Source organism: Bufo bufo, chromosome 4 (genome assembly GCF_905171765.1).
Source record: "Bufo bufo chromosome 4, aBufBuf1.1, whole genome shotgun sequence".
Lineage (NCBI taxonomy): Eukaryota > Metazoa > Chordata > Amphibia > Anura > Bufonidae > Bufo > Bufo bufo.
This window is the reverse complement of record NC_053392.1, coordinates 189660604-189668906: the sequence shown is the minus strand read 5'-3', so window position 1 is coordinate 189668906 and position 8303 is coordinate 189660604.

The window sequence follows — 8303 nt, the reverse complement described above, 5'->3', positions numbered from 1 at the left end:
CTAGATGTGTCAGCCCTTTACACCAATATTAGACATGAACTGGGTATTGCTGCCATAGTCCATATGTTGTCCCAGGATGTACAGATGCCAGACAATCAGAGAGATTTTATTTGTAAGGCCATAGAATTTATTTTAAAACATAATTATTTCACTTTTAATAACAACTTTTATCTACAAACCCAAGGCACGGCAATGGGCACGAAATTTGCGCCATCCTACGCTAATTTATTTATGGGTATGTTTGAAGAGAAGATTGGCCTTTTATCCCATCCCAATATAAAATTTTATCGGAGATTCATAGACGACATTATTTTTATTTGGAAGGGGGATAGTGCTAAACTATGTAATTTTATTGAGGAACTGAATTTAAATGATTGGAATCTAACCTTCACCTTGGAATATAGTACCACATCGGTCATCTTTTTAGATCTTAAACTTACCATAGAAAGTAAGAAAATTATTACGCAAACTCATTTCAAGACGGTCGAGGCAAACAGTTATCTAGAGTACACGAGTTGTCATTACTCCAAGTGGATTAGAAATATCCCATTCAGTCAACTAAAAAGGATTAGGAGGAACTGTTCTGACGACAGTACGGTGAAGACTCAAATAGGGTTCCTCAAGAAGAGGTTCAGGGACAAAGGGTACCCAAAAAAACTATTGGAAGATTCCATCAAAAGGATCGCGAAAACATCCCAACTGGATAGTCTACAACCGAAGGTTGTGAATTCAGCATCTGGAACAAAAGATCCTGGCCAAATGCGCCGTCTAAGTCTAGTTACCAGATACAGTTCTCAACACAACCTCATTCGGGAAATTCTCAGAAAGAACTGGTCCATATTATTAAAGGATCCCCTTTTGAATAAAGGCATCAAACCTACACCTATTCTGACGTTCCGCAGAGCAAAAACTCTAAAAAATCTAGTGGCCCCCTCCTGTCCGAAATTAGATCACGGCTCAGATTTAAGGAAGAAAATAAAAGGCACTCCGGGTGTATTTAAGTGCAAGGGCAGTAGGTGTAAGTGTTGCCTTATGATTACTTATGGCATTAGCAATATCAAAAATCCCTCGAATGGCGAAACATTTACGTTCAAACAGCATATGGACTGCAGCACGATGAATGTGATCTATCTCCTGCGGTGCTCGTGTTCACTCTTTTACGTAGGCCGTACCACACAATCCCTGCATGAGAGAATGAACGAGCACCGCTCAAACATTACGAGGAAAGTACTCACGCACAGTGTCTCTAGACATTATGCTAAAATACATGATGGCGACCCTGCATGCCTGCGTGTGACACCAATTGAACAGGTCACACACTGTTTCCAGGTATTATGTAAAAAAGAAATGTACTGGATATTCCACCTGAACACCCTTTGGTCTTAATGAGTCCCTGGAATATGTTAATTTTTAAATTATATATATTTATTTATTCCTAAGGATTTTTGATTGGTATAGGAAAATCTTTTAGATATGGAATTTTTTAGATATAGAATAACTTTTTAGATATAGAATTATTTACATTTTTTTTTTTGATAAATATATCCGATGAATATTTTATTAGTTTTTTGTAGTCCCATGTCTCTAGTATTTAATATATATATTTTATCTTATATATATTTCTTATTATTATTTTTATTTGTATTTCTATATTTCTATATTTATATATATCATTTTTCATTGAAGGGGGAGTCTATCTAGCTCCATATATACTCCATTTTTTATTTCCACCCAATTTACTATTTTTATTAATTTTTAATGCTTGGCATTTTATGTGAGCTTACTTCTATTTTATCTAATGGTTCTCCCTTCTGGAGGTATATATGGTCAAAGTATGGATATGGATATATATATATACAATATCTGGTCCCTGCATCCCTGTGATGAACTCTCTGGTGAAACCTCCAGGGTACCAGCGTTGTTACCCCAGGCAGAGCCGACTGTCCGGTCCATAGTGTAGCGCAGGATAGGGCCGAGATCCCCGTTGATAGGTGCTGTGCGTTCCACTGTGGAACGCACAGGGATCCTCCCCGGAAGTTGCTGTGCGTTCCACTGTGGAACGCACAGGTAGTTACAATACAGACCGCTTACCGGAAGTGGCCGTGCGTTCCACACTGGAACGCATGGCGATCCGGCCCGTTTTTTAGGCCCCTGATTGTGGCTTGAAGCCAGAATAGAGGGGATAGAAAGTACAACCGGCCAAGACAAATGATTATTTCACAGTAGGGAGGTGGTCCTTAGGTTTACTATAACCATGGATTCCACCAATATTGGATAAACCTCTACTTCCGGTTTCGGGCCCTCTTTCCCTGGGACGCCACCCCCATGTGCTTTCCTTATCCTATTTAAGCATCCATTAAAGGGGAAGTACATACAGTGGGACTATCTCCTCCTGAAGTACTGGAGACCTCTGTCAAAAGACCCCTGAAGGTAAAGTTGAGACACATTAATATATATAAATGCAAACTAATTGTACTTGGATTGATGATCGAGTCTGAATTAAAATTGGTTAAAAGGTTTATACGGTATTGTTCACAAGTTCAATGCCTTAATAGTTTGATTTACAAGTGGAACTACAATGTACTGGTTATTTATAGTTTTCCTCATACCTGGCCCTTTCTGTATAGGAATATTATTCTATATATATATATATAATTTATTTATTTATTTATTTTTTATGCATTAGAATATGTGCTTATTTGTATATCTGTTCACTCTGTGTATTAAGTTATTCTGTATATTTTATTTTATTTTATATATTTTATTTTTGATACCCCTGAAGAAGGAGGGTTGTGAGACCTCCGAAACGCGTTGGGCTATTTGTATTTTCTACTAAAATAAACTGCATTTGATCAGAAGCCTTATCGTTTGGCGGCCATCTGATATGCGATCCTGGCTAGGGGGGCAGTTGGTCACGGGTGTCTTAAGTTTTATCCTGTGACTACCCCCCCTGTGAAGTGAGTACTCTAATCTTTAGAATCACCAACCTCCTGTTAGGAGATTATTCTGTATCATCACCATCATCTGATATAAGGGGTGATTACTTACCATACTTATCTCGTCCATACTCTTGGGAGTGGCGCCTTTTATAGTGTTTTCTTTTCTTTTTTTGGGTCACGTCCGGTTTGATCCATTCAGTCGGTTTGGAACCACTAGACGTGATTCATCTAATACTGGTATATGTTTCTGTAAACGGCAGAGTCAGGGCAATAAAAATACAGTCTTGTTTGGCTGTTAACCCTTGCTTTGTTAGTGGAAAAAATGGGTTAAAATGGAAAATTAGTAAAAAAAATGAAATTCTCAAATTTCATCCCCATTTGCCACTAACTCTTGTACAACACCTAAAGGGTTAACTAGGTATGTAAAATCAGTTTTGAATACCTTGAGGGGTGTAGTTTCTTAGATGGGGTCACTTTTAGGGAGTTTCTACTCTAGGGGTGCATCAGGGGGGCTTCAAATGGGACATGGTGTAAATAAATCAGTCCAGCAAAATCTGCCTTCCAAAAACCAAACGGTGCACCTTTCACTCTACGCCCCGCTGTGTGGCCGTACAGTAGTTTACGGCACATATTGGGTGTTTCTGTAAACGGCAGAGTCAGGGCAATAAAGATACAGTCTTTTTTGGCTGTTAACCCTTGCTTTGTTAGTGGAGAAAATGGGTTAAAATGGAAAATTAGACAAAAAAATGAAATTCTCAAATTTCATCCCCATTTGCCAATAACTCTTATGCAACACCTAAAGGGTTAGCAACGTATGTAAAATCAGTTTTGAATACCTTGAGGGGTGTAGTTTCTTATATGGGGTCATTTTTGGGTGGTTTCTATTATGTAAGCCTCACAAAGTGACTTCAGACCTGTAGTGGTCCCTAAAAATTGGGTTTTTGTAAATTTCTGAAAAATTTCAAGATTTGCTTCTAAACTTCTAAGCCTTGTAACATCCCCAAAAAATAAAATATCATTCCCAAAAAAATTAAAACATGAAGTAGACATATGGGGAATGTAAAGTCATCACAATTTTTGGGGGTATTACTATGTATTACAGAAGTAGAGAAACTGAAACTTTGAAATTTGCTAATTTTAAAAAATTTTGGTAAAATAGGTTTTTTTTTTTACTTCATTTTACCAGTGTCATGAAGTAAAATATGTGACGAAAAAACAATCTCAGAATGGCCTGGAGAAGTAAAAGCGTTTTAAAGTTATCAGTACTTAAAGTGACACTGGTCAGATTTGCAAAAAATGGCCTGGTCCTTAAGGTGAAATAAGGCTATGTCCCTAAGGGGTTAATATCTAAAACGCTGGCAACATAAGTGAGTACAACCCTAAGTGAAAATTCCCAAATTGTGCCCAAAGTGTCAATACTTTGTGTGGCCACCATTATTTTACAGCACTGCCTTAACTCTCTTGTGCATGGAGTTCAGTTCATTGAGTTCATTAAAGGGGAAACATAAATGCCAGCATGTACTGTGACCTACTGAAGTGAGCATGATCCCCTTTCTTTAGAAACTGGGCCACAGGGCAGTATTCCAACATGATACCGACCCCAAACACACCCCCAAGACCACCACTGCCTTGCTAGAGAAACTGAGTGTCACGACCATGGTCATGGTCGTGACTCCCCCGCATGCAGTTGCCTGCGGTTTGGTCTGTTGTCAACTACATGGTGAGGACTGCTGGTATGTTACCTCACATGTGGTTGCCGCTGGCAACATGTTTGTATTCACAGTATAGCAGCCTGAGCTTTTGCTAGGCAGCTTGCTGTGAAGGGCATGCAGTAGCACCTGGCAACCTTCCCTTGTATGTGTGCACTTTCCTTGTTTGTTGTGCACGAGGTTGTTGTATGTGTGTACTGTGAGACTCTCCTTCACTTGCGGTTGTCCGTGGCAACGTGTGGTTTAGTGTACATGTGGTGGCCGTGTCTCGGCCTTCTGGCTGTTCCCCAGGACATGGTTGCCACGCATGTCGTTGCTGGCGGTAACAGCTGCAGTGTGTTATTTGTGTGTGTATTCCCCTTTTAGTGGTTTCACTTCCCTGGTTGGTGTTGGAAGGGTTAATTCCCTCTCCAGTGTGTGTCTGTGTGGGTGTGGCCACTTTGGGCTATAAAGCCTCTTTGGAGACCTGAAGCTGGGGGGTACTCCAGCCTTGTAGTAAGCTGGAGGCATTCTCCTGGTCTCTAATACCATCTGCCAGTGAGGGCCACCCTTGTGGTCATAAACCTATGTATTGATGTTATTTTATGTTTATGTGGTGTCTGTTAATATTGCAGCAATGGATCTGGGTTCCGGTGTGTTTATGTGTGTGTGCTGTGTCCTTTTATGTTTGGGTGTGGACATTAGCCTGTTAGCACGGGATCCAGTCAGTGTTCCTGTGGCAGGTAGGTGTGGAAGTGCTTTTCAATCTCCTGCCATATCCATAGGCTGTTTATGTCTCTCATCCCATGCAGCTTGGCCAGTTTAGACTCCTGTTCGTCCATATCCAGGAGGAACAGGTTGTCTTATCCAGCAACTAGCTCAGGGATCTGTCCAGGGCTAGTAGGGAAGCGAGGTTCCTGAGTATGAGCCCTCCTACCATCAAGGTCGGCTCATACAGGAGTCAGGGTCAGATTAGGGATGCACTAGGAGGTGACCTGCTCCCTAATTCTGTTGTCCTGGTCAAGCAGCTTCCACTTAACTTAACATCACACGGATTAGAGTTACCCCACTCTAATCCGTGATACTGAGGGTAAAGGTGCTGAACTGGCCAAGCATGTCTCCAGACCTAAACCTTATTGAGCATCTGTGTGGCATACTCAAACAAAAGATGGAGGAGCACAAGGTCTCTAATATCCACCAGCTCTGTGATGTCATCATGGAGGAGTGGAAGAGGATTCCAGTGTCATCCTGTAAAGCTCTAGTGAACTTCATGCCCAAGAGTTTTCAGGCAGTGCTGGAAAATAATGGTGTATTTTCTTAATCTAATCTTGTACTCACTCTGGGCTTAGTTAGCACTCTTGTGGGCAATCCTACTCAGTGATTGGCAACTTTCCCTGTGTCCTTATACATACAGAGATGGCTGTCAATCAATACGACCTCATACATGAGTAGTCTTCTGACAGTTCTAACAAATAGGCCCCTTTATAATGACAACCCGGCCTTAACTCTATTTGTCTTAGTGACATTGCTCATCTAGCTTCACCCTGCCAGATGCAGGGATACTGCTTTGCACACCTATCTGTGATCCAGGTTATGTATTTTCTGTTTGTTTTTTGTTTGTTGTATGTCTTTTATGGTATTAATGCCTTTCAAGATGTATCAAGTAAACGATGTGCAGGGAAGTAACAATGTCAAGTAAGATGCTTTATTGATGTGCTGTATTGTACTCCAAATTGAATGTTTACCCTGTACAACCTTGTCTTAATAAACAAAGATTTGAAAGAAAGAAAGAGTAGTAAGCTGAGAGTAGAAGACATTTGAATGCATAAAATACAAGTTATACAGATTTTTCTCATAAAACTATATTGTTCTTCTATGCTCCTCTCGCATGATAGCTTGCATTTTCAAAGTGACAGCAACACTTTAAAATGTATACACAGTATGTACAACATATTTTTACTAAGATGGCCCTTGTTAAAATAATAAATATTATTATACATTAACAAAATAATGGATATTATGTACTAATATATGTTTTCTTTAAAGTTCATTGCTGCCCCATACTGTATTATATCATCGTAGTGCCAGTATTATCTAAGCTACAGTACATGGTGATGTCCAGTCCTGTAACTATGCTGGCAGAATTACTATACCACTAGGCACCCTATAACATACAGTGCTGCCTATAATTATTCATACACCTGGCAAATTTTGAATTAAAGTTACTTTTATTCAACCAGCAAGTAATTTTTTGAGGAGAAATGACATAGTCTTATTATCTTTTGGGAGACACCTATGTACAAGAGGCATTATTGTGTGTGGGGGGGGGGAATTCTCAACTTTTATTTACATTTGAGCAAAAAGTGTCCAGTCCAAAATTATTCATACCCTTCTCAATAATCAATAGAAAAGCCTTTATTGGCTATTACAGCAATCAAACGCTTCCTATAATTGCAAACAAGCTTTTTGCATGTCTCCACAGGTATTTTTGCCCATTCATCTTTATCAATGAGCTCCAAATCTTTCAGGTCGGAGCGTGTTCTTGCCATCACCCTGATCTTTAGCTCCCTCCACAGATTCTCAATTGGATTCAAGTCTGGACTCTGGCTGGGCCACTCCAAAACGTTAATGTTGTTGTCTGCTAACTATTTCTTCACCACTTTTGCTGTGTGTTTTGGGTCATTGTCATGCTGAAATGTCCACTGGTGCCCAAGGCCAAGTTTCTCTGTAGACTGCCTGATGTTGTCGTTGAGAATCCTCATGTATTGCTCTTTTTTCATGGTGCCGTTTACTGTGATTAGGTTCCCTGGTCCATTGGCTTAAAAACACACCCAAAGCATTAGGTTCCCACCACCATGTTTGACAGTGGGAGTGGTGTTCTTTGGGTTGAAGGCTTCTCCTTTTTTACGCCAAATGAAGGAAACATTATTGTGACCAAACAATAAAATTTTTGTTTCTTCTGACCATAACACAGAAGACCAGAAGTCTTCTTCTTTGTCCAGATAGCTTTTGCAAAGGTCAAGCGAGCTTTTGTGTGCCTTATCTGTAGAAGTGGCGTCCTCCTTGGTTTGCATTGTGCAGTGTCCATTGGATTGTCTGCCTTGAGACATTGCCACCAGCAGAGCCCAGATTCACCAGGATGGCCTTGGTGGTGATCCTTGGATTCTTTTTCACCCTAACTATCCTCCTGGCCAGCACAGGTGTCACTTTTGGCTTCCGACCATGTCCTCTGAATATTTTCCACAGTGCAGAACATCTTGTATTTTTTGCTCAAATGTAAATAAAAGCTGGGAAATGTTTTTTTTTTTTTTTTTTCCCACAATAATGCCTCTTGTACATCGTCTTATTATCTTTTGGGAGACACCTATGTCATTTCCCGTCAAAAAATTACTTGCTGGTTGAATAAAAGTAACTTTAAGTCAACATTTGCAGGGGTATGAATAATTATGGGCAGCACTGTATATAGCTTGCAATGCTACCCTATCCCTTGAGCAGTCTGATTTATTACACAAAAAATACAGGACCTGCCTAAAAAGTGGGAGTCCTGTTCAAAGCAGTCCTGAATGAAATTAGAGGTGTACTTTAAGATACAAGTAGCATTGTATCAATATATAGTCTGAAAATTATCAGCGGTCCCACAAATGAAATCTAAAATATCCTTTATAATACATAGAAA